Source organism: Mytilus galloprovincialis, chromosome 9 (assembly GCF_965363235.1).
Source record: "Mytilus galloprovincialis chromosome 9, xbMytGall1.hap1.1, whole genome shotgun sequence".
Taxonomy (NCBI): domain Eukaryota; kingdom Metazoa; phylum Mollusca; class Bivalvia; order Mytilida; family Mytilidae; genus Mytilus; species Mytilus galloprovincialis.
This window is the reverse complement of record NC_134846.1, coordinates 93,504,018-93,531,719: the sequence shown is the minus strand read 5'-3', so window position 1 is coordinate 93,531,719 and position 27,702 is coordinate 93,504,018. Positions and strand designations below refer to the sequence as shown.

Sequence of the window (27,702 nt, the reverse complement as noted above, 5' to 3'; positions counted from 1 at the left end):
GTTAGCAGTCATCTCTACAACATTTTAAGTGAATTTATATCTCAGACTGGTATCTGCATACATACATTTTGACATACAACTATTGCAAATATGGCTTTGTTTGAACACTTCTAGTATATATAGTAGCTAAATTGTGTCAGATATATGGTTACAGACAAGAATTCTAAATTGACCATTTGTGGCAGAAAATGTGTTCTTTAATTGACAAATAGGCATACAGTAAGATGTGGACTGGAGATAGAGGCTGGATTGGATACTTTATATAATCTTGAATGTTGTAATGATTGACTGCTAAACATTACATTTATGATATTCTGATATGCTTTCAATATGTTATCAAAACAGTTTTTTAACAGGTTCTATGCATTTTTTATCAGAAAATATGCAAATAGGGTAAGCTGGCAATAATCAAAGTCTTGTTTTCAAATTCTTTAAAAAATTGAAACAGGGGAGGGGGTATAAAATGTATAGAAAAGAAAAACTTAGAGTATACACAGTGATTTCTTTAAGACTTTAATTCTGATAAATGAGTATTAATGTGAGAAAAACTGATTTTAGAGAGTTTTCTATTTGAATAAATGTCTGTATATAGGGTGAAAAAGGGGAACATTCAGAATTTAACAAAATTTGCTTTATTTCATAGATTTTAAAGAAATTAACTCAAATAAGAAGTTTTATAAATATTTAATGAAGATTAATAGAGTCCTGGGCCTTAAATATGATGACTCAGCATAAATTCACAGTTTACAGTATGCATAGTTTACTTAAAGTCCTGGATACAAAATTAAATCATAATATTTGCATATTTGTAAGTTAAATTGTTAAGACGTGCTTATATTTACTCTTCGCAGTCATTGCAACTCATAGATCCTTCCTGAATATTATTTATGGGGTATTTGTGTCCTTTCGATAACCCAAAAGTAAGCCGCAACACCTAAATCTGCTTTTTTGTCACCACGGCATAATTAATACAAGCTAGAAAAACAAAAATATCTCAAGAAAACTTACAATAGTGTGTTCTGACCTGAATTTGTACTAAATATTCCAGATTGCTAGAAACAGCAAAATGAGTTAGGAAATTTGAGGCCCCAGGGGCAAAAAACATAGAAAATTGCCTACCCCCTGAGTCATAAAACAAATAATTTAACTTGTAAATGCTATGATTTTATGATTTTTAAGTTCTTGATATAGAAAACAATAACTATGCTTGGCAGTTATGCAAAAATCAGATGTTAGCAGTCATCTCTACAACATTTTAAGTGAATTTATATCTCCGACTGGTATCTGCATACATACAACTATTGCAAATATGGCTTTGTTTGAACACTTCTAAGTATATATAGTAGCTAAATTGTGTCAGATATATGGTTACAGATGATACTGTTGTGACAAGAATTCTAAATTGACCATTTGAGGCAGAAAATGTGTTCTTTAATTGACAAATAGGCATACAGTAAGATGCGGACTGGAGATAGAGGCTAGATTGGATACTTTATATAATCTTGAATGTTGTAATGATTGACTGCTAAACATTACATTTATGATATTCTGATATGCTTTCATAATGTTATCAAAACAGTTTTTAACAGGTTCTAGGCATTTTTTATCAGAAAATATGCAAATAGGGTAAGCTGGCAATAATCAAAGTCTTGTTTTCAAATTCTTTAAAAAATTAAAACAGGGGAGGGGGTATAAAATGTATAGAAAAGAAAAACTTAGAGTATACACAGTGATTTCTTTAAGACTTTAATTCTGATAAATGAGTATTAATGTGAGAAAAACTGATTTTAGAGAGTTTTCTATTTGAATAAATGTCTGTATATAGGGTGAAAAAGGGGAACATTCAGAATTTAACCAAATTTGCTTTATTTCACAGATTTTAAAGAAATTAACTCAAATAAGAAGTTTTATAAATATTTAATGAAGATTAATAGAGTCCTGGGCCTTAAATATGATGACTCAGCATAAATTCACAGTTTACAGTATGCATAGTTTACTTAAAGTCCTGGATACAAAATTAAATCATAATATTTGCATATTTGTAAGTTAAATTTTTAAGACGTGCTTTATTTACTCTTCGCAGTCATTGCAACTCATAGATCCTTCCTGAATATTATTTATGGGGTATTTGTGTCCTTTCGATAACCCAAAAGTAAGCCGCAACACCTAAATCTGCTTTTTTGTCACCACGGCATAATAAATACAAGCTAGAAAAACAAAAATATCTCAAGAAAACTTACAATAGTGTGTTCTATCCTGAATATGTACTAAATATTCCAGATTGCTAGAAACAGCAAAATGAGTTAGGAAATTTGGGGCCCCAGGGGCAAAAAACATAGAAAATTGCCTACCCCCTGAGTCATAAAACAAATAATTTAACTTGTAAATGCTATGATTTTATGATTTTTAAGTTCTTGATATACAGTTGGGTGCAGACCAGGCATTACATGTAAACGGGCCTAAAAAGTGAACGCGGCGTTTACTCGCGTGCACTTCATGTAAACGCCACGTTAACTCTGCGTTAACTCCGAAATTTTAGTAGACATAAATAGTAAACGGGCGTTTACTTTCGCGTTTACCTCCGCGTTAACGCGAAAACCGCGCGTCTTCTAATCTTGTAAAGAGTAAACGGGCGTTTACTTCGCGTTAACGCGAAAAAGGCGTGTCTTCTATCTTTTAAAAAAAGTAAACGCCCGTTTACTGTTTGTAGTAAACGCGCGTTAACGCAGATTGTCCTCGTATCTTGGATACACTGACCTAATATATCACATAATAAGGTACATTAAAATATCAATCTGTCCATTTTCGATCAACATATTGACAATTGCATTTAATGAAATGAGACCTCTTCAATTAATTTATTGAAAATTAATCATTGCATATAAGAACAAAATGGAAATTAGTCCTGGAACTGTAAAACCTACAAGACTTTCAGTTTACATTCGTGAGAGGATATTTTAAGTTTTGGAATATTCAATTTTGGCATATTTATTTTTAAATATGCCGGTTTAACTGTGAGTCGATATTTGTACATGTAAATTTTGAACAGAAAAAATAGAAAATCCGCTGTTGAAAATTTTTGGAACTGACTATTTTTGCAGGTAATAAATGTTTATATTTCTAATAAAAAGTGTTTTTAATGTTAGGGTTCAAAACACATATACGTAAAATATTAAGTCATTTTAACAATATAAATAAATGTACAAATGCACACGGCAATTATTTTATAATACTTTAATACACAATTAGTTAACGCGAAAAGTAAACGCCTGTTTACTTTCAAGTGCGTATAAAAATACAATTGAGAAATCTGCAGTAAACGCCCGTTTACTTTTACGTGCACGTAAAATTAAACTTGTGAAATCTGAAGTAAACGGACGTTTACTACTGACTAAACGGACACAGAGTAAACGCGCGTTTACTCGAGTAGACATTAGAAATTTCCGTTTTGACCGCGTTAACGTAAATGAAGTAAACGGGCGTTTACTAGTAAACGCGAAATTTATAGTTAACTAACGAAAAATGTGCACGCCGCGTTAACTTGCGTTTACTTTATGTATTGCTTGGTCTGCACCCAACTGTAGAAAACAATAACTATGCTTGGCAGTTATGCAAAAATCAGATGTTAGCAGTCATCTCTACAACATTTTAAGTGAATTTATATTTCCGACTGGTATCTGCATAAATACAACTATTGCAAATATGGCTTTGTTTGAACACTTCTAGTATATATAGGTCCGAGAACACAATTATTTCGTAGTGCATTTCTTTTAGAACATAAATGGAAATAAAAAAAATCCCACCTGCGCTTTCTCAAAGAAACTTTTACAGTGTGTTGTACTACTTTTGGGACAAATTATATCAAATTTATAGAAAACTTCATCGCCTCTAACTCAAAATATGGACAATTATATGTTTAGGGCGTCTTGAAATCTTTTGACAGCTTCCGAAGTGCTCATTTTCAACCTTTTTCAGCTGGACCAAATCACTACTTTCCTTTAAAATTCTGGACCCAAATTTTTTTACAGTGTAATTTCATCCCCCTTCTTGCAATTTGAGGCATTGAACATGGAGAAATAAATTTGGAAGGGGTATAAAAATTAATGGCAAGTAACCCACTGTCAACACTAGGGACTATATTTGTGAACAACGAAAATCAAGGGACGACAATGGTGGTCTCGGACCTAATAGGGTAGAAAGAGTTGACAAATCTTAAAAAAACTTGGTATGAACAAAGCTTAATGTATTATAACACTGCTTACAAAGTTTCATGACAATAGGATGTATATTATAGACATTAGGTTAAGTTCTATACTCATCTTTGCGTGTAAAATTTTGACGTTAAAATTGAAAAATTTCAACTATCAACATTTGGGGCTTTAAAAATTAAAATATTGCAAAAAAATACTTTTTAAATGCCTTAATATATAACTTATCATGTACTGAAAGCAATAGAGTACTCATTTGATTTATCAGACTTGGCATAATTATTCAAAAGTCAAATTTATATGAGCCTGCGCCTACAAATTTAGGTTTTTCAATGAAGGGGGGCCTTACATGAAGATGTAATATTTTCCAGCAATTTTAAATTTGTGAAGCTTTTTGGTTATAAATAATCCTTACATATGTATTTAAAGTACTTTAAATGGAAAGAAAAGTTACAAATAACATATCATATTAGTTTAAAAGGGTCTTAGGCCAAGTAAGACTGGAAAAAAATTAGGATCAATTTAGGCCGTGCCACATATTTACATTAAAAAATGCATATTGAGGCTATAAGAAATAAAAATTTGTGTCTTTTTTATCATTTCTATACTCATGTGACATGATACAACAAATCTGAGCACAAAAAGACTCTTGCAATTAACTTTTCTTACAAGCAGTATGGGCTGAATCAAAGAATTTTGCCTTTTTAGGGAAAAACTTGCATGCAATTTATTCTCAACAGGCTTATATTTAAACCACTTGCTATCCTACAGAAGAAAAGAAATATATTATGTGAAATGGAACAGGTACAATAGACATTGTAAAGTGCATTTGATACAAATTTAGTGAGGTCTCTAATATGGACATCAGATTTTATATACCAAGCTCCCCACTATTGACTTCATCCAAACAAGGTGTTAGACAAGGGTCATTTATACAACACATTTTGCAAATTTTATCTGAGATAAACTTCTTTTCTGTAGATTCAGAGTTCATAAATAAGTAAAAGAAGCAGATAAAGGCATAGAAACACAAATATTGACACATAAAAACCTGTCAGATAGAAAGTCAGGATGCCATTTATGCATCAATATTGAAAAAGTTATAAAATGCCTATTTTGACCATAAAATGCCAAAATTGGTTGTTTTTGCAGAAATTCTATAAAATAAAAGTTTAAATCCTTTAGTTTCATGCTATTTGACAAGTTGACACCATCAAATCATTTAGGGAAGTTGCCAGAGTACAAATTCTATATTTACAGATTTCACCTCTTAGGTCCGAGAACACAATTATTTCGTAGTGCATTTCTTTTAGAACATAAATGGAAATAAAAAAAATCCCACCTGCGCTTTCTCAAAGAAACTTTTACAGTGTGTTGTACTACTTTTGGGACAAATTATATCAAATTTATAGAAAACTTCATCGCCTCTAACTCAAAATATGGACAATTATATGTTTAGGGCGTCTTGAAATCTTTTGACAGCTTCCGAAGTGCTCATTTTCAACCTTTTTCAGCTGGACCAAATCACTACTTTCCTTTAAAATTCTGGACCCAAATTTTTTTACAGTGTAATTTCATCCCCCTTCTTGCAATTTGAGGCATTGAACATGGAGAAATAAATTTGGAAGGGGTATAAAAATTAATGGCAAGTAACCCACTGTCAACACTAGGGACTATATTTGTGAACAACGAAAATCAAGGGACGACAATGGTGGTCTCGGACCTAATAGGGTAGAAAGAGTTGACAAATCTTAAAAAAACTTGGTATGAACAAAGCTTAATGTATTATAACACTGCTTACAAAGTTTCATGACAATAGGATGTATATTATAGACATTAGGTTAAGTTCTATACTCATCTTTGCGTGTAAAATTTTGACGTTAAAATTGAAAAATTTCAACTATCAACATTTGGGGCTTTAAAAATTAAAATATTGCAAAAAAATACTTTTTAAATGCCTTAATATATAACTTATCATGTACTGAAAGCAATAGAGTACTCATTTGATTTATCAGACTTGGCATAATTATTCAAAAGTCAAATTTATATGAGCCTGCGCCTACAAATTTAGGTTTTTCAATGAAGGGGGGCCTTACATGAAGATGTAATATTTTCCAGCAATTTTAAATTTGTGAAGCTTTTTGGTTATAAATAATCCTTACATATGTATTTAAAGTACTTTAAATGGAAAGAAAAGTTACAAATAACATATCATATTAGTTTAAAAGGGTCTTAGGCCAAGTAAGACTGGAAAAAAATTAGGATCAATTTAGGCCGTGCCACATATTTACATTAAAAAATGCATATTGAGGCTATAAGAAATAAAAATTTGTGTCTTTTTTATCATTTCTATACTCATGTGACATGATACAACAAATCTGAGCACAAAAAGACTCTTGCAATTAACTTTTCTTACAAGCAGTATGGGCTGAATCAAAGAATTTTGCCTTTTTAGGGAAAAACTTGCATGCAATTTATTCTCAACAGGCTTATATTTAAACCACTTGCTATCCTACAGAAGAAAAGAAATATATTATGTGAAATGGAACAGGTACAATAGACATTGTAAAGTGCATTTGATACAAATTTAGTGAGGTCTCTAATATGGACATCAGATTTTATATACCAAGCTCCCCACTATTGACTTCATCCAAACAAGGTGTTAGACAAGGGTCATTTATACAACACATTTTGCAAATTTTATCTGAGATAAACTTCTTTTCTGTAGATTCAGAGTTCATAAATAAGTAAAAGAAGCAGATAAAGGCATAGAAACACAAATATTGACACATAAAAACCTGTCAGATAGAAAGTCAGGATGCCATTTATGCATCAATATTGAAAAAGTTATAAAATGCCTATTTTGACCATAAAATGCCAAAATTGGTTGTTTTTGCAGAAATTCTATAAAATAAAAGTTTAAATCCTTTAGTTTCATGCTATTTGACAAGTTGACACCATCAAATCATTTAGGGAAGTTGCCAGAGTACAAATTCTATATTTACAGATTTCACCTCTTAGGTCCGAGAACACAATTATTTCGTAGTGCATTTCTTTTAGAACATAAATGGAAATAAAAAAAATCCCACCTGCGCTTTCTCAAAGAAACTTTTACAGTGTGTTGTACTACTTTTGGGACAAATTATATCAAATTTATAGAAAACTTCATCGCCTCTAACTCAAAATATGGACAATTATATGTTTAGGGCGTCTTGAAATCTTTTGACAGCTTCCGAAGTGCTCATTTTCAACCTTTTTCAGCTGGACCAAATCACTACTTTCCTTTAAAATTCTGGACCCAAATTTTTTTACAGTGTAATTTCATCCCCCTTCTTGCAATTTGAGGCATTGAACATGGAGAAATAAATTTGGAAGGGGTATAAAAATTAATGGCAAGTAACCCACTGTCAACACTAGGGACTATATTTGTGAACAACGAAAATCAAGGGACGACAATGGTGGTCTCGGACCTAATAGGGTAGAAAGAGTTGACAAATCTTAAAAAAACTTGGTATGAACAAAGCTTAATGTATTATAACACTGCTTACAAAGTTTCATGACAATAGGATGTATATTATAGACATTAGGTTAAGTTCTATACTCATCTTTGCGTGTAAAATTTTGACGTTAAAATTGAAAAATTTCAACTATCAACATTTGGGGCTTTAAAAATTAAAATATTGCAAAAAAATACTTTTTAAATGCCTTAATATATAACTTATCATGTACTGAAAGCAATAGAGTACTCATTTGATTTATCAGACTTGGCATAATTATTCAAAAGTCAAATTTATATGAGCCTGCGCCTACAAATTTAGGTTTTTCAATGAAGGGGGGCCTTACATGAAGATGTAATATTTTCCAGCAATTTTAAATTTGTGAAGCTTTTTGGTTATAAATAATCCTTACATATGTATTTAAAGTACTTTAAATGGAAAGAAAAGTTACAAATAACATATCATATTAGTTTAAAAGGGTCTTAGGCCAAGTAAGACTGGAAAAAAATTAGGATCAATTTAGGCCGTGCCACATATTTACATTAAAAAATGCATATTGAGGCTATAAGAAATAAAAATTTGTGTCTTTTTTATCATTTCTATACTCATGTGACATGATACAACAAATCTGAGCACAAAAAGACTCTTGCAATTAACTTTTCTTACAAGCAGTATGGGCTGAATCAAAGAATTTTGCCTTTTTAGGGAAAAACTTGCATGCAATTTATTCTCAACAGGCTTATATTTAAACCACTTGCTATCCTACAGAAGAAAAGAAATATATTATGTGAAATGGAACAGGTACAATAGACATTGTAAAGTGCATTTGATACAAATTTAGTGAGGTCTCTAATATGGACATCAGATTTTATATACCAAGCTCCCCACTATTGACTTCATCCAAACAAGGTGTTAGACAAGGGTCATTTATACAACACATTTTGCAAATTTTATCTGAGATAAACTTCTTTTCTGTAGATTCAGAGTTCATAAATAAGTAAAAGAAGCAGATAAAGGCATAGAAACACAAATATTGACACATAAAAACCTGTCAGATAGAAAGTCAGGATGCCATTTATGCATCAATATTGAAAAAGTTATAAAATGCCTATTTTGACCATAAAATGCCAAAATTGGTTGTTTTTGCAGAAATTCTATAAAATAAAAGTTTAAATCCTTTAGTTTCATGCTATTTGACAAGTTGACACCATCAAATCATTTAGGGAAGTTGCCAGAGTACAAATTCTATATTTACAGATTTCACCTCTTAGGTCCGAGAACACAATTATTTCGTAGTGCATTTCTTTTAGAACATAAATGGAAATAAAAAAAATCCCACCTGCGCTTTCTCAAAGAAACTTTTACAGTGTGTTGTACTACTTTTGGGACAAATTATATCAAATTTATAGAAAACTTCATCGCCTCTAACTCAAAATATGGACAATTATATGTTTAGGGCGTCTTGAAATCTTTTGACAGCTTCCGAAGTGCTCATTTTCAACCTTTTTCAGCTGGACCAAATCACTACTTTCCTTTAAAATTCTGGACCCAAATTTTTTTACAGTGTAATTTCATCCCCCTTCTTGCAATTTGAGGCATTGAACATGGAGAAATAAATTTGGAAGGGGTATAAAAATTAATGGCAAGTAACCCACTGTCAACACTAGGGACTATATTTGTGAACAACGAAAATCAAGGGACGACAATGGTGGTCTCGGACCTAATAGGGTAGAAAGAGTTGACAAATCTTAAAAAAACTTGGTATGAACAAAGCTTAATGTATTATAACACTGCTTACAAAGTTTCATGACAATAGGATGTATATTATAGACATTAGGTTAAGTTCTATACTCATCTTTGCGTGTAAAATTTTGACGTTAAAATTGAAAAATTTCAACTATCAACATTTGGGGCTTTAAAAATTAAAATATTGCAAAAAAATACTTTTTAAATGCCTTAATATATAACTTATCATGTACTGAAAGCAATAGAGTACTCATTTGATTTATCAGACTTGGCATAATTATTCAAAAGTCAAATTTATATGAGCCTGCGCCTACAAATTTAGGTTTTTCAATGAAGGGGGGCCTTACATGAAGATGTAATATTTTCCAGCAATTTTAAATTTGTGAAGCTTTTTGGTTATAAATAATCCTTACATATGTATTTAAAGTACTTTAAATGGAAAGAAAAGTTACAAATAACATATCATATTAGTTTAAAAGGGTCTTAGGCCAAGTAAGACTGGAAAAAAATTAGGATCAATTTAGGCCGTGCCACATATTTACATTAAAAAATGCATATTGAGGCTATAAGAAATAAAAATTTGTGTCTTTTTTATCATTTCTATACTCATGTGACATGATACAACAAATCTGAGCACAAAAAGACTCTTGCAATTAACTTTTCTTACAAGCAGTATGGGCTGAATCAAAGAATTTTGCCTTTTTAGGGAAAAACTTGCATGCAATTTATTCTCAACAGGCTTATATTTAAACCACTTGCTATCCTACAGAAGAAAAGAAATATATTATGTGAAATGGAACAGGTACAATAGACATTGTAAAGTGCATTTGATACAAATTTAGTGAGGTCTCTAATATGGACATCAGATTTTATATACCAAGCTCCCCACTATTGACTTCATCCAAACAAGGTGTTAGACAAGGGTCATTTATACAACACATTTTGCAAATTTTATCTGAGATAAACTTCTTTTCTGTAGATTCAGAGTTCATAAATAAGTAAAAGAAGCAGATAAAGGCATAGAAACACAAATATTGACACATAAAAACCTGTCAGATAGAAAGTCAGGATGCCATTTATGCATCAATATTGAAAAAGTTATAAAATGCCTATTTTGACCATAAAATGCCAAAATTGGTTGTTTTTGCAGAAATTCTATAAAATAAAAGTTTAAATCCTTTAGTTTCATGCTATTTGACAAGTTGACACCATCAAATCATTTAGGGAAGTTGCCAGAGTACAAATTCTATATTTACAGATTTCACCTCTTAGGTCCGAGAACACAATTATTTCGTAGTGCATTTCTTTTAGAACATAAATGGAAATAAAAAAAATCCCACCTGCGCTTTCTCAAAGAAACTTTTACAGTGTGTTGTACTACTTTTGGGACAAATTATATCAAATTTATAGAAAACTTCATCGCCTCTAACTCAAAATATGGACAATTATATGTTTAGGGCGTCTTGAAATCTTTTGACAGCTTCCGAAGTGCTCATTTTCAACCTTTTTCAGCTGGACCAAATCACTACTTTCCTTTAAAATTCTGGACCCAAATTTTTTTACAGTGTAATTTCATCCCCCTTCTTGCAATTTGAGGCATTGAACATGGAGAAATAAATTTGGAAGGGGTATAAAAATTAATGGCAAGTAACCCACTGTCAACACTAGGGACTATATTTGTGAACAACGAAAATCAAGGGACGACAATGGTGGTCTCGGACCTAATAGGGTAGAAAGAGTTGACAAATCTTAAAAAAACTTGGTATGAACAAAGCTTAATGTATTATAACACTGCTTACAAAGTTTCATGACAATAGGATGTATATTATAGACATTAGGTTAAGTTCTATACTCATCTTTGCGTGTAAAATTTTGACGTTAAAATTGAAAAATTTCAACTATCAACATTTGGGGCTTTAAAAATTAAAATATTGCAAAAAAATACTTTTTAAATGCCTTAATATATAACTTATCATGTACTGAAAGCAATAGAGTACTCATTTGATTTATCAGACTTGGCATAATTATTCAAAAGTCAAATTTATATGAGCCTGCGCCTACAAATTTAGGTTTTTCAATGAAGGGGGGCCTTACATGAAGATGTAATATTTTCCAGCAATTTTAAATTTGTGAAGCTTTTTGGTTATAAATAATCCTTACATATGTATTTAAAGTACTTTAAATGGAAAGAAAAGTTACAAATAACATATCATATTAGTTTAAAAGGGTCTTAGGCCAAGTAAGACTGGAAAAAAATTAGGATCAATTTAGGCCGTGCCACATATTTACATTAAAAAATGCATATTGAGGCTATAAGAAATAAAAATTTGTGTCTTTTTTATCATTTCTATACTCATGTGACATGATACAACAAATCTGAGCACAAAAAGACTCTTGCAATTAACTTTTCTTACAAGCAGTATGGGCTGAATCAAAGAATTTTGCCTTTTTAGGGAAAAACTTGCATGCAATTTATTCTCAACAGGCTTATATTTAAACCACTTGCTATCCTACAGAAGAAAAGAAATATATTATGTGAAATGGAACAGGTACAATAGACATTGTAAAGTGCATTTGATACAAATTTAGTGAGGTCTCTAATATGGACATCAGATTTTATATACCAAGCTCCCCACTATTGACTTCATCCAAACAAGGTGTTAGACAAGGGTCATTTATACAACACATTTTGCAAATTTTATCTGAGATAAACTTCTTTTCTGTAGATTCAGAGTTCATAAATAAGTAAAAGAAGCAGATAAAGGCATAGAAACACAAATATTGACACATAAAAACCTGTCAGATAGAAAGTCAGGATGCCATTTATGCATCAATATTGAAAAAGTTATAAAATGCCTATTTTGACCATAAAATGCCAAAATTGGTTGTTTTTGCAGAAATTCTATAAAATAAAAGTTTAAATCCTTTAGTTTCATGCTATTTGACAAGTTGACACCATCAAATCATTTAGGGAAGTTGCCAGAGTACAAATTCTATATTTACAGATTTCACCTCTTAGGTCCGAGAACACAATTATTTCGTAGTGCATTTCTTTTAGAACATAAATGGAAATAAAAAAAATCCCACCTGCGCTTTCTCAAAGAAACTTTTACAGTGTGTTGTACTACTTTTGGGACAAATTATATCAAATTTATAGAAAACTTCATCGCCTCTAACTCAAAATATGGACAATTATATGTTTAGGGCGTCTTGAAATCTTTTGACAGCTTCCGAAGTGCTCATTTTCAACCTTTTTCAGCTGGACCAAATCACTACTTTCCTTTAAAATTCTGGACCCAAATTTTTTTACAGTGTAATTTCATCCCCCTTCTTGCAATTTGAGGCATTGAACATGGAGAAATAAATTTGGAAGGGGTATAAAAATTAATGGCAAGTAACCCACTGTCAACACTAGGGACTATATTTGTGAACAACGAAAATCAAGGGACGACAATGGTGGTCTCGGACCTAATAGGGTAGAAAGAGTTGACAAATCTTAAAAAAACTTGGTATGAACAAAGCTTAATGTATTATAACACTGCTTACAAAGTTTCATGACAATAGGATGTATATTATAGACATTAGGTTAAGTTCTATACTCATCTTTGCGTGTAAAATTTTGACGTTAAAATTGAAAAATTTCAACTATCAACATTTGGGGCTTTAAAAATTAAAATATTGCAAAAAAATACTTTTTAAATGCCTTAATATATAACTTATCATGTACTGAAAGCAATAGAGTACTCATTTGATTTATCAGACTTGGCATAATTATTCAAAAGTCAAATTTATATGAGCCTGCGCCTACAAATTTAGGTTTTTCAATGAAGGGGGGCCTTACATGAAGATGTAATATTTTCCAGCAATTTTAAATTTGTGAAGCTTTTTGGTTATAAATAATCCTTACATATGTATTTAAAGTACTTTAAATGGAAAGAAAAGTTACAAATAACATATCATATTAGTTTAAAAGGGTCTTAGGCCAAGTAAGACTGGAAAAAAATTAGGATCAATTTAGGCCGTGCCACATATTTACATTAAAAAATGCATATTGAGGCTATAAGAAATAAAAATTTGTGTCTTTTTTATCATTTCTATACTCATGTGACATGATACAACAAATCTGAGCACAAAAAGACTCTTGCAATTAACTTTTCTTACAAGCAGTATGGGCTGAATCAAAGAATTTTGCCTTTTTAGGGAAAAACTTGCATGCAATTTATTCTCAACAGGCTTATATTTAAACCACTTGCTATCCTACAGAAGAAAAGAAATATATTATGTGAAATGGAACAGGTACAATAGACATTGTAAAGTGCATTTGATACAAATTTAGTGAGGTCTCTAATATGGACATCAGATTTTATATACCAAGCTCCCCACTATTGACTTCATCCAAACAAGGTGTTAGACAAGGGTCATTTATACAACACATTTTGCAAATTTTATCTGAGATAAACTTCTTTTCTGTAGATTCAGAGTTCATAAATAAGTAAAAGAAGCAGATAAAGGCATAGAAACACAAATATTGACACATAAAAACCTGTCAGATAGAAAGTCAGGATGCCATTTATGCATCAATATTGAAAAAGTTATAAAATGCCTATTTTGACCATAAAATGCCAAAATTGGTTGTTTTTGCAGAAATTCTATAAAATAAAAGTTTAAATCCTTTAGTTTCATGCTATTTGACAAGTTGACACCATCAAATCATTTAGGGAAGTTGCCAGAGTACAAATTCTATATTTACAGATTTCACCTCTTAGGTCCGAGAACACAATTATTTCGTAGTGCATTTCTTTTAGAACATAAATGGAAATAAAAAAAATCCCACCTGCGCTTTCTCAAAGAAACTTTTACAGTGTGTTGTACTACTTTTGGGACAAATTATATCAAATTTATAGAAAACTTCATCGCCTCTAACTCAAAATATGGACAATTATATGTTTAGGGCGTCTTGAAATCTTTTGACAGCTTCCGAAGTGCTCATTTTCAACCTTTTTCAGCTGGACCAAATCACTACTTTCCTTTAAAATTCTGGACCCAAATTTTTTTACAGTGTAATTTCATCCCCCTTCTTGCAATTTGAGGCATTGAACATGGAGAAATAAATTTGGAAGGGGTATAAAAATTAATGGCAAGTAACCCACTGTCAACACTAGGGACTATATTTGTGAACAACGAAAATCAAGGGACGACAATGGTGGTCTCGGACCTAATAGGGTAGAAAGAGTTGACAAATCTTAAAAAAACTTGGTATGAACAAAGCTTAATGTATTATAACACTGCTTACAAAGTTTCATGACAATAGGATGTATATTATAGACATTAGGTTAAGTTCTATACTCATCTTTGCGTGTAAAATTTTGACGTTAAAATTGAAAAATTTCAACTATCAACATTTGGGGCTTTAAAAATTAAAATATTGCAAAAAAATACTTTTTAAATGCCTTAATATATAACTTATCATGTACTGAAAGCAATAGAGTACTCATTTGATTTATCAGACTTGGCATAATTATTCAAAAGTCAAATTTATATGAGCCTGCGCCTACAAATTTAGGTTTTTCAATGAAGGGGGGCCTTACATGAAGATGTAATATTTTCCAGCAATTTTAAATTTGTGAAGCTTTTTGGTTATAAATAATCCTTACATATGTATTTAAAGTACTTTAAATGGAAAGAAAAGTTACAAATAACATATCATATTAGTTTAAAAGGGTCTTAGGCCAAGTAAGACTGGAAAAAAATTAGGATCAATTTAGGCCGTGCCACATATTTACATTAAAAAATGCATATTGAGGCTATAAGAAATAAAAATTTGTGTCTTTTTTATCATTTCTATACTCATGTGACATGATACAACAAATCTGAGCACAAAAAGACTCTTGCAATTAACTTTTCTTACAAGCAGTATGGGCTGAATCAAAGAATTTTGCCTTTTTAGGGAAAAACTTGCATGCAATTTATTCTCAACAGGCTTATATTTAAACCACTTGCTATCCTACAGAAGAAAAGAAATATATTATGTGAAATGGAACAGGTACAATAGACATTGTAAAGTGCATTTGATACAAATTTAGTGAGGTCTCTAATATGGACATCAGATTTTATATACCAAGCTCCCCACTATTGACTTCATCCAAACAAGGTGTTAGACAAGGGTCATTTATACAACACATTTTGCAAATTTTATCTGAGATAAACTTCTTTTCTGTAGATTCAGAGTTCATAAATAAGTAAAAGAAGCAGATAAAGGCATAGAAACACAAATATTGACACATAAAAACCTGTCAGATAGAAAGTCAGGATGCCATTTATGCATCAATATTGAAAAAGTTATAAAATGCCTATTTTGACCATAAAATGCCAAAATTGGTTGTTTTTGCAGAAATTCTATAAAATAAAAGTTTAAATCCTTTAGTTTCATGCTATTTGACAAGTTGACACCATCAAATCATTTAGGGAAGTTGCCAGAGTACAAATTCTATATTTACAGATTTCACCTCTTAGGTCCGAGAACACAATTATTTCGTAGTGCATTTCTTTTAGAACATAAATGGAAATAAAAAAAATCCCACCTGCGCTTTCTCAAAGAAACTTTTACAGTGTGTTGTACTACTTTTGGGACAAATTATATCAAATTTATAGAAAACTTCATCGCCTCTAACTCAAAATATGGACAATTATATGTTTAGGGCGTCTTGAAATCTTTTGACAGCTTCCGAAGTGCTCATTTTCAACCTTTTTCAGCTGGACCAAATCACTACTTTCCTTTAAAATTCTGGACCCAAATTTTTTTACAGTGTAATTTCATCCCCCTTCTTGCAATTTGAGGCATTGAACATGGAGAAATAAATTTGGAAGGGGTATAAAAATTAATGGCAAGTAACCCACTGTCAACACTAGGGACTATATTTGTGAACAACGAAAATCAAGGGACGACAATGGTGGTCTCGGACCTAATAGGGTAGAAAGAGTTGACAAATCTTAAAAAAACTTGGTATGAACAAAGCTTAATGTATTATAACACTGCTTACAAAGTTTCATGACAATAGGATGTATATTATAGACATTAGGTTAAGTTCTATACTCATCTTTGCGTGTAAAATTTTGACGTTAAAATTGAAAAATTTCAACTATCAACATTTGGGGCTTTAAAAATTAAAATATTGCAAAAAAATACTTTTTAAATGCCTTAATATATAACTTATCATGTACTGAAAGCAATAGAGTACTCATTTGATTTATCAGACTTGGCATAATTATTCAAAAGTCAAATTTATATGAGCCTGCGCCTACAAATTTAGGTTTTTCAATGAAGGGGGGCCTTACATGAAGATGTAATATTTTCCAGCAATTTTAAATTTGTGAAGCTTTTTGGTTATAAATAATCCTTACATATGTATTTAAAGTACTTTAAATGGAAAGAAAAGTTACAAATAACATATCATATTAGTTTAAAAGGGTCTTAGGCCAAGTAAGACTGGAAAAAAATTAGGATCAATTTAGGCCGTGCCACATATTTACATTAAAAAATGCATATTGAGGCTATAAGAAATAAAAATTTGTGTCTTTTTTATCATTTCTATACTCATGTGACATGATACAACAAATCTGAGCACAAAAAGACTCTTGCAATTAACTTTTCTTACAAGCAGTATGGGCTGAATCAAAGAATTTTGCCTTTTTAGGGAAAAACTTGCATGCAATTTATTCTCAACAGGCTTATATTTAAACCACTTGCTATCCTACAGAAGAAAAGAAATATATTATGTGAAATGGAACAGGTACAATAGACATTGTAAAGTGCATTTGATACAAATTTAGTGAGGTCTCTAATATGGACATCAGATTTTATATACCAAGCTCCCCACTATTGACTTCATCCAAACAAGGTGTTAGACAAGGGTCATTTATACAACACATTTTGCAAATTTTATCTGAGATAAACTTCTTTTCTGTAGATTCAGAGTTCATAAATAAGTAAAAGAAGCAGATAAAGGCATAGAAACACAAATATTGACACATAAAAACCTGTCAGATAGAAAGTCAGGATGCCATTTATGCATCAATATTGAAAAAGTTATAAAATGCCTATTTTGACCATAAAATGCCAAAATTGGTTGTTTTTGCAGAAATTCTATAAAATAAAAGTTTAAATCCTTTAGTTTCATGCTATTTGACAAGTTGACACCATCAAATCATTTAGGGAAGTTGCCAGAGTACAAATTCTATATTTACAGATTTCACCTCTTAGGTCCGAGAACACAATTATTTCGTAGTGCATTTCTTTTAGAACATAAATGGAAATAAAAAAAATCCCACCTGCGCTTTCTCAAAGAAACTTTTACAGTGTGTTGTACTACTTTTGGGACAAATTATATCAAATTTATAGAAAACTTCATCGCCTCTAACTCAAAATATGGACAATTATATGTTTAGGGCGTCTTGAAATCTTTTGACAGCTTCCGAAGTGCTCATTTTCAACCTTTTTCAGCTGGACCAAATCACTACTTTCCTTTAAAATTCTGGACCCAAATTTTTTTACAGTGTAATTTCATCCCCCTTCTTGCAATTTGAGGCATTGAACATGGAGAAATAAATTTGGAAGGGGTATAAAAATTAATGGCAAGTAACCCACTGTCAACACTAGGGACTATATTTGTGAACAACGAAAATCAAGGGACGACAATGGTGGTCTCGGACCTAATAGGGTAGAAAGAGTTGACAAATCTTAAAAAAACTTGGTATGAACAAAGCTTAATGTATTATAACACTGCTTACAAAGTTTCATGACAATAGGATGTATATTATAGACATTAGGTTAAGTTCTATACTCATCTTTGCGTGTAAAATTTTGACGTTAAAATTGAAAAATTTCAACTATCAACATTTGGGGCTTTAAAAATTAAAATATTGCAAAAAAATACTTTTTAAATGCCTTAATATATAACTTATCATGTACTGAAAGCAATAGAGTACTCATTTGATTTATCAGACTTGGCATAATTATTCAAAAGTCAAATTTATATGAGCCTGCGCCTACAAATTTAGGTTTTTCAATGAAGGGGGGCCTTACATGAAGATGTAATATTTTCCAGCAATTTTAAATTTGTGAAGCTTTTTGGTTATAAATAATCCTTACATATGTATTTAAAGTACTTTAAATGGAAAGAAAAGTTACAAATAACATATCATATTAGTTTAAAAGGGTCTTAGGCCAAGTAAGACTGGAAAAAAATTAGGATCAATTTAGGCCGTGCCACATATTTACATTAAAAAATGCATATTGAGGCTATAAGAAATAAAAATTTGTGTCTTTTTTATCATTTCTATACTCATGTGACATGATACAACAAATCTGAGCACAAAAAGACTCTTGCAATTAACTTTTCTTACAAGCAGTATGGGCTGAATCAAAGAATTTTGCCTTTTTAGGGAAAAACTTGCATGCAATTTATTCTCAACAGGCTTATATTTAAACCACTTGCTATCCTACAGAAGAAAAGAAATATATTATGTGAAATGGAACAGGTACAATAGACATTGTAAAGTGCATTTGATACAAATTTAGTGAGGTCTCTAATATGGACATCAGATTTTATATACCAAGCTCCCCACTATTGACTTCATCCAAACAAGGTGTTAGACAAGGGTCATTTATACAACACATTTTGCAAATTTTATCTGAGATAAACTTCTTTTCTGTAGATTCAGAGTTCATAAATAAGTAAAAGAAGCAGATAAAGGCATAGAAACACAAATATTGACACATAAAAACCTGTCAGATAGAAAGTCAGGATGCCATTTATGCATCAATATTGAAAAAGTTATAAAATGCCTATTTTGACCATAAAATGCCAAAATTGGTTGTTTTTGCAGAAATTCTATAAAATAAAAGTTTAAATCCTTTAGTTTCATGCTATTTGACAAGTTGACACCATCAAATCATTTAGGGAAGTTGCCAGAGTACAAATTCTATATTTACAGATTTCACCTCTTAGGTCCGAGAACACAATTATTTCGTAGTGCATTTCTTTTAGAACATAAATGGAAATAAAAAAAATCCCACCTGCGCTTTCTCAAAGAAACTTTTACAGTGTGTTGTACTACTTTTGGGACAAATTATATCAAATTTATAGAAAACTTCATCGCCTCTAACTCAAAATATGGACAATTATATGTTTAGGGCGTCTTGAAATCTTTTGACAGCTTCCGAAGTGCTCATTTTCAACCTTTTTCAGCTGGACCAAATCACTACTTTCCTTTAAAATTCTGGACCCAAATTTTTTTACAGTGTAATTTCATCCCCCTTCTTGCAATTTGAGGCATTGAACATGGAGAAATAAATTTGGAAGGGGTATAAAAATTAATGGCAAGTAACCCACTGTCAACACTAGGGACTATATTTGTGAACAACGAAAATCAAGGGACGACAATGGTGGTCTCGGACCATATAGTAGCTAAATTGTGTCAGATATATGGTTACAGATGATACTGTTGTGACAAGAATTCTAAATTGACCATTTGAGGCAGAAAATGTGTTCTTTAATTGACAAATAGGCATACAGCTAGATGTGGACTGGAGATAGAGGCTGGATTGGATACTTTATATAATCTTGAATGTTGTAATGATTGACTGCTAAACATTACATTTATGATATTCTGATATGCTTTCAATATGTTATCAAAACAGTTTTTTAACAGGTTCTAGGCATTTTTTATCAGAAAATATGCAAATAGGGTAAGCTGGCAATAATCAAAGTCTTGTTTTCAAATTCTTTAAAAAATTGAAACAGGGGAGGGGGGTGTAAAATGTATAGAAAAGAAAATCTTAGAGTATACACAGTGATTTCTTTAAGACTTTAATTCTGATAAATGAGTATTAATGTGAGAAAAACTGATTTTAGAGAGTTTTCTATTTGAATAAATGTCTGTATAGGTTGCACTTTGTAAATACAGCTGTTTCTAAAAACACGCCTCTTTTGGGGAGTAATTGAATATTCATAGAAAATTAATTTTGTTTACATACTGGTTCCCAGTTATGCTCTCTGTGTTCCATATCGCAGAGACAGAACTTGGGAATGTTACCAGTAAATAAACACGTGCATATTGTTTACATTGAAATCTGTGGTAACCTTTCATTCGAGGTAGGAGTAGTTAAGAAAATTAGTGTAAGTTTAAACTCTGAGAAGTTCAGGGCATATAAACGTTGAAAATATGCCGCACAGCCCTATATTTTGACCTTTGAAAAAAATTGTGGTGCATAATTATGAACTTTCAATTCTAGGATAAGATTTTTTTCAAAACTTCATAGTAAAAGTGGTACAGTTTTAGCCGTAAAAGGAGTTCCTATGGGAAATTGCATTGTCAATATTTACAGAAATGCAACCTATTGTCTCATTGGCACTCACACCACATCTTCCTATATCTATATATATAGTCTTCAAAAAGGAGTAAATCCCTCACCCTTTAGTCTTCAAGAAAGAGTAAATCCCTCACCCTTTAGTCTTCAAGAAAGAGTAAATCCCTTACCCTTAAGTCTTCAAAAAGGAGAAAATCCCTCACCCTTTAGTCTTCAAGAAAGAGTAAATCCCTTACCCTTTAGTCTCCAAAAAGGAGTAAATCCCTCACCCTTTAGTCTTCAAGAAAGAGTAAATCCCTTACCCTTAAGTCTCCAAAAAGGAGTAAATCCCTCACCCTTTAGTCTTCAAAAAGGAGTAAATCCCTCACTCTTTAGTCTTCAAAAAGGAGTAAATCCCTTACCCTTTAGTCTTCAAGAAAGAGTAAATCCCTTACCCTTTAGTCTTCAAAAAGGAGTAAACTCTCACCCTTTAGTCTTCAAGAAAGAGTAATTCCCTTACCCTTTAGTCTTCAAGAAAGAGTAATTCCCTTACCCTTTAGTCTTCAAAAAGGAGTAAATTCCTTACCCTGTAATGTTCAAAAGGGTGTGAATCCCTTACCCTTTAATCTTCAAAAAGAAGTAAATGCCTTACCCTTTAGTCTTCAAAAAGGAGTAAATGCCGTACCCTTTAGTCATCAAAAAGGAGTAAATCCCTCAACCTTCAGTCTTCAAAAAGGAGTAAATGCCTTACCCTTTAGTCTTCAAAAGGGAGTGAATCCCTTACCCTTTAGTCATCAAAAAGGAGTAAATGCCTTACCCTTTAGTCATCAAAAAGGAGTAAATCCCTCACCCTTAAGTCTTCGAAAAGGAGTAAATCCCTCACCCTTTAGTCTTCAAGAAAGGAGTAAATCCCTTAACCTTTAGTCTTCAAAAAGGAGTAAATCCCTTACCCTTTAGTCGTCAAAAAGGAGTATATCCCTCAACCTTTACTCTTCAAAAAGAAGTAAATCCCTTACCCTTTAGTCTTCAAAAGGGAGTAAATCCCTTACCCTTTAGTCTTCAAAAGGGAGTAAATCATTTACCCTTTAGTCTTCAAAAAGGAGTAAATCCCTTACCCTTTAGTCTCCAAAAAGGAGTAAATCCCTCACCCTTTAGTCTTCAAGAAAGAGTAAATCCCTTACCCTTTAGTCTCCAAAAAGGAGTAAATCCCTCACCCTTTAGTCTTCAAAAAGGAGTAAATCCCTCACTCTTTAGTCTTCAAAAAGGAGTAAATCCCTTACCCTTTAGTCTTCAAGAAAGAGTAAATCCCTTACCCTTTAGTCTTCAAAAAGGAGTAAACTCTCACCCTTTAGTCTTCAAGAAAGAGTAATTCCCTTACCCTTTAGTCTTCAAGAAAGAGTAATTCCCTTACCCTTTAGTCTTCAAAAAGGAGTAAATTCCTTACCCTGTAATGTTCAAAAGGGTGTGAATCCCTTACCCTTTAATCTTCAAAAAGAAGTAAATGCCTTACCCTTTAGTCTTCAAAAAGGAGTAAATGCCGTACCCTTTAGTCATCAAAAAGGAGTAAATCCCTCAACCTTCAGTCTTCAAAAAGGAGTAAATGCCTTACCCTTTAGTCTTCAAAAGGGAGTGAATCCCTTACCCTTTAGTCATCAAAAAGGAGTAAATGCCTTACCCTTTAGTCATCAAAAAGGAGTAAATCCCTCACCCTTAAGTCTTCGAAAAGGAGTAAATCCCTCACCCTTTAGTCTTCAAGAAAGGAGTAAATCCCTTAACCTTTAGTCTTCAAAAAGGAGTAAATCTCTTACCCTTTAGTCGTCAAAAAGGAGTATATCCCTCAACCTTTACTCTTCAAAAAGAAGTAAATCCCTTACCCTTTAGTCTTCAAAAGGGAGTAAATCCCTTACCCTTTAGTCTTCAAAAGGGAGTAAATCATTTACCCTTTAGTCTTCAAAAAGGAGTAAATCCCTTACCCTTTAGTCTTCAAAAAGGAGTAAATCCCTCACCCCCTAGTCTTCAAAAACGAGTAAATCCCTTACCCTTTAATCATCAAAAAGGAGTAAATCCCTTACCCTTTAGTCTTCAAAAGGGAGAAAATTCCTTACCCTTTAATCTTCAAAAGGGTGTGAATCCCTTACCCTTTAGTCTACAAAAAGGAGTAAATGCCTTACCCTTTCGTAATCAAAAAGGAGTAAATCCCTTTACCCTTTAGTCTTCAAAAAGGAGTAAATCCCTCACCCTGTAGTCTTCAAAAATGAGTAAATCCCTTACCCTTTAATCATCAAAAAGGAGTAAATCCTTCAACCTTTAGTTTTCAAAAAGGAGTAAATCCCTTACCCTTTAGTCTTCAAAAAGGAGTAAATCCCTCACCCTTTATTCATCAAAAAGGAGTTAACCCCTCACCCTTTAGTTTTCAAAAAGGAGTAAATCCCTACCCTTTAGTCTTCAAAAAGGAGTAAATCCCTTACCCTTTAGTCTTCAAAAGGGAGTAAATCCCTCACCCTTTAGTCATCAAAAAGGAGTAAATCCCTCACCCTTTTGTCTTCAAAAAGGAGTAAATGCCTTACCCTTTAGTCTTCAAAAGGGAGTGAATCCCTTACCGTTTAGTCTTCAAAAAGGAGTAAATGCCTTACCCTTTCGTCATCAAAAAGGAGTAAATCCCTCACCCTTAAGTCTTCGAAAAGGAGTGAATCCCTCACCCTTTAGTCTTCAAAAAGGAGTAAATCCCTTACCCTTTAGTCTTGAAAAGGGAGTAAATCCCTTACCCTTTAGTCTTCAAAAAGGAGTAAATCCCTCACCCTTTACTCTTCAAAAAGGAGTAAATCCCTTACCCTTTAGTCTTCAAAAAGGAGTGAATTCCTCACCCTTTACTCTTTAAAAAGGAGTAAATCCCCTAACCTTTAGTCTTTAAAAGGGAGTATATCATTTACCCTTTAGTCTTCAAAAAGGAGTAAATCCCTAACCCTTTAGTCTTCAAAAAGGAGTAAATCCCTCATCCTTTAATCATCAAAAAGGAGTAAATCCCTTACCCTTTAATCATCAAAAAGGAGTAAATCCCTTACCCTTTAGTCTTCAAAAGGGAGTAAATTCCTTACCCTTTAATCGTCAAAAGGGTGTGAATCCCTTACCCTTTAGTCTTCAAAAGGGAGTAAATGCCTAACTCTTTCGTCATCAAAAAGGAGTAAATCCCTACCCCTTTAATCTTCAAAAAGGAGTACATCCCTCACCCTTTAGTCTTCAAAAATTAGTAAGTCCCTTACCCTTTAGTCTTAAAAAGGGAGAAAATCCCTTACCCTTTAGTTATCAAAAAGGAGTAAATCCCTTACCCTTTAGTCATCAAAAAGGAGTAAATCCCTTACCCTTTAGTCTTCAAAAAGGAGTAAATCCCTTACCCTTTAGTCTTCAAAAAGTAGTAAATCCCTCTCCCTTTAGTCTTAAAAAAGGAGTAAATCCCTCACCCTTTAGTCTTCAAAAAAGATTAAATCCCTTACCCTTTAGTCTTAAAAATTGACTAAATCCCTCACCCTTTAGTCTTCAAAAAAGAGTAAATCCCTTACCCTTTAGTCTTCAAAAAGGAGTAAATCCCTCACCCTTTAGTCTTCAAGAAAGAGTAAATCCCTTATCCTTTAGTCTTGAAAAAGGAGTAAATCCCTCACCGTTTAGTCTTCAAAAAGGAGTAAATCCCTCACCCTTTAGTCTTCAAAAAGTAGTAAATCCCTCACCCTTTAGTCTTCAAAAAAGATTAAATCCCTTAGCCTTTAGTCTTGAAAATGGAGTAAATCCCTCACCCTTTAGTCTTCAAAAAAGAGTAAATCCCTTACCCTTTAGTGATCAAAAAGGAGTAAATCCCTTACCCTTTAGTCTTCAAAAAGGAGTCAATCCCTCTCTATTTAGTCTTAAAAAGGAGTAAATCCCTCACTCTTTAGTCTTCAAAAAGGAGTCAATCCCTCTCTATTTAGTCTTAAAAAGGAGTAAATCCCTCACCCTTTAGTCTTCAAAAAAGAGTAAATCCCTTACGCTTTAGTCTTCAAAAAGGAGTAAATCACTCCCCCTTTAGTCTTCAAGAAAGAGTAAATCCCTTACCCTTTAGTCTTCAAAAAGGAGTAAATCCCTCACCCTTTAGTCTTCAAGAAAGAGTAAATCCCTCGCCCTTTAGTCTTCAAGAAAGAGTAAATCCCTTACCCTTTAGTCTCCAAAAAGTAGTAAATCCCTCACCGTTTAGTCTTCAAGACAGAGTAAATCCTTTACCCTTTAGTCTTCAAAAAGGAGTAAATCCCTCACCCTTTAGTCTTCAAGAAGGAATAAATCCCTTACCCTTTAGTCTTCAAAAAGGAGTAAATCCCTCACCCTTTAGTCTTCAAGAAAAATTAAATCCCTCACCCTTTAGTCTTCAAGAAAGAGTAAATCCCTTACCCTATAGTCTTCAAAAAGGAGTAAATCCCTCACCCTTTAGTCTTCAAGAAAGAGTAAATCCCTTACCCTTTAGTCTCCAAAAAAGGAGTAAATCCCCTACCCTTTAGTCCTCAAAAAGGAGTAAATCCCTCACCCTTTAGTCTTCAAAAAGGAGTAAATCCCTTACCCTTTAGTGTTTAAAAAGTAGTAAATCCCTCACCCTTTAATCTTCAAGAAAGAGTAAATCCCTTACCCTTTAGTCTTCAAAAAGGAGTAAATCCCTTACCCCTTTAGTCTTCAAGAAAGAGTAAATCCCTCACCCTTTAGTCTTCAAAAAGGAGTAAATCCCTCACCCTTTAGTCTTCAAGAAAGAGTAAATCCCTCACCCTTTAGTCTTCTAGAAAGAGTAAATCCCTTACCCTTTAGTCTCCAAAAAGGAGTAAATCCCTCACCCTTTAGTCTTCAAGAAAGAGTAAATCCCTTACCCTTTAGTCTTCAAAAAGGAGTAAATCCCTTACCCTTTAGTCTTCAAGAAAGAGTAAATCCCTCACCCTTAAGTCTTCAAAAAGGAGTAAATCCCTTACCCTTTAGTCTTCAAGAAAGAGTAAATCCCTCATCCTTAAGTCTTCAAAAAGGAGTAAATCCCTCACCCTTTAGTCTTCAAGAAAGAGTAAATCCCTCACCCTTTAGTCTTCAAGAAAGAGTAAATCCCTTACCCTTTAGTCTCCAAAAAGGAGGAAATCCCTCACCCTTTAGTCTTCAAGAAAGAGTATATCCCATACCCTTTAGTCTTCAAAAAGGAGTAAATCCCTCACCTTTTAGTCTTTAAGAAAGAGTAAATCCCTCACCCTTTAGTCTTCAAGAAAGAGTAAATCCCTTACCCTTTAGTCTCCAAAAAGGAGTAAATCAAAAAATTAAAAAAACAATTATCTGGCACTGAAAAAAAACCAATAATGCCTCACCTTGAAGTTTAATGGTTACTTCCTTAGAGGAAGGTAAATGATATTATATTATTAAGTATGCAGACTTATTAGTATTGACAAATCTCATTTCTGTTGACCCTGCACCTTCAGTCATGGTTCATTAACCTTGAATAATTTGCATGGTTAACATGTTTAAATATTACCAGTATAGTTTAATTTAGTTTAAACATATTTATTTATAGTGGATTGGGAAACAAGTTATTGCAACTTATATTAATCACGTTTAACGTTGCGGGTGCAAGTGCTGCCCTGTAGCGGCATTAACCTGCTCTTTCTCGAAATCTACTAGGGTGTCTTTAATTTCAACAATTTCATTTCACCATCAAAGTTACAAAACATGAGACATATCTCTGTGTCAATAGTTTTTAATACTGAATTTCAACTAATATATAAACCATGTTTTCAAAGAAAGAAAAATACTAATAACAATACTACGGATAAATTTGAAAACATCACAAGCAGTCTGAGCCAAGCTTTGCCTTGTCAAATAAAATGTCGGGCCATAAACTTTCAAAACTGGATAGCAATATATGTTTAATTATGTATTTAACCATCAGAACAATACTTATAAAAAATACATTCAACGATTTAACAACAATGGCAAATTGATAACCTTTAATAATATTTTTGTTTTAAGGAAATGTATCGCAAATAATTTTGGAATTTGTATCTGAAAGGTCAAGGTCATACACTTCATATATTATCATGAAAAACAAAGGGCAAGGCTAGATAATCACTTAATGAGCTGTATTTGGTTTATAGAACCAGTAAAAAAAGAGGGACTTTGAAACTCATAATCATAATAAAAATTCACATCACCATGGCAAAAAACCAACCAACAAGCAGCATGAACCCCACAAAATTGAGGGGTGAGAGCAGGTGCTCTTGATAGGATAGCAGATCCCTTTTCCAGATGTGGCACTCCTCATGTTGCAAGGGTTAACATGTTTAACAATTCTTTTGGGGTTACATTATGTTAAATTCATTCCTGGTATCAAACATTCATTTCTTTTGAAAATGGCAGAAAATTGTATTGCATAATCTTTGTTTAGGTTTCATATGAATTTCTCACTCATAATAAGTAACATGTCCGTTTATCTCTGGCTCATTTATAAAGTAAAGATTTATATTACACTTGTATTGAACTTTTATCGTGATGACTTTTAACACAAATTCTATATATTTATTAGACAAGACATCTCAGCATGTTTACCATTGTCATCATAATAAGCCTTGTTTAAGTTCGGGAAATAAGAGGCGGAAAATACCAAGAGGACATTCAAAACTCTTTCATTAAACAGAATCTGTTATTAACTAAACAAAATTAAACAAAAGAAGTGGAGTAAAGGTTCAAGATACAGCAAACAAACAACATCAGAAAAAAAGACCAACACAATTTGGAATTAAGATGGCTCGTGGATACAAACATTTCAGCAAAAAATTAAACCTTTATTTTTTCATTACAAATTTTATTTATAACACTATAATTTATTACTTTATTATATGGTACAGAAATCAACCCAACAAAA

At 32.3% G+C, this 27,702-nt stretch overlaps 1 protein-coding gene across 2 annotated transcripts in view; it reads left to right on the top strand.

Moving 5' to 3' along the window:
* LOC143046398 (uncharacterized) overlaps positions 1-27,702 on the top strand; it is a 99,835-nt gene that overhangs the window by 55,304 nt on the left and 16,829 nt on the right. The gene's annotated exons all lie outside the window — the stretch shown is intronic.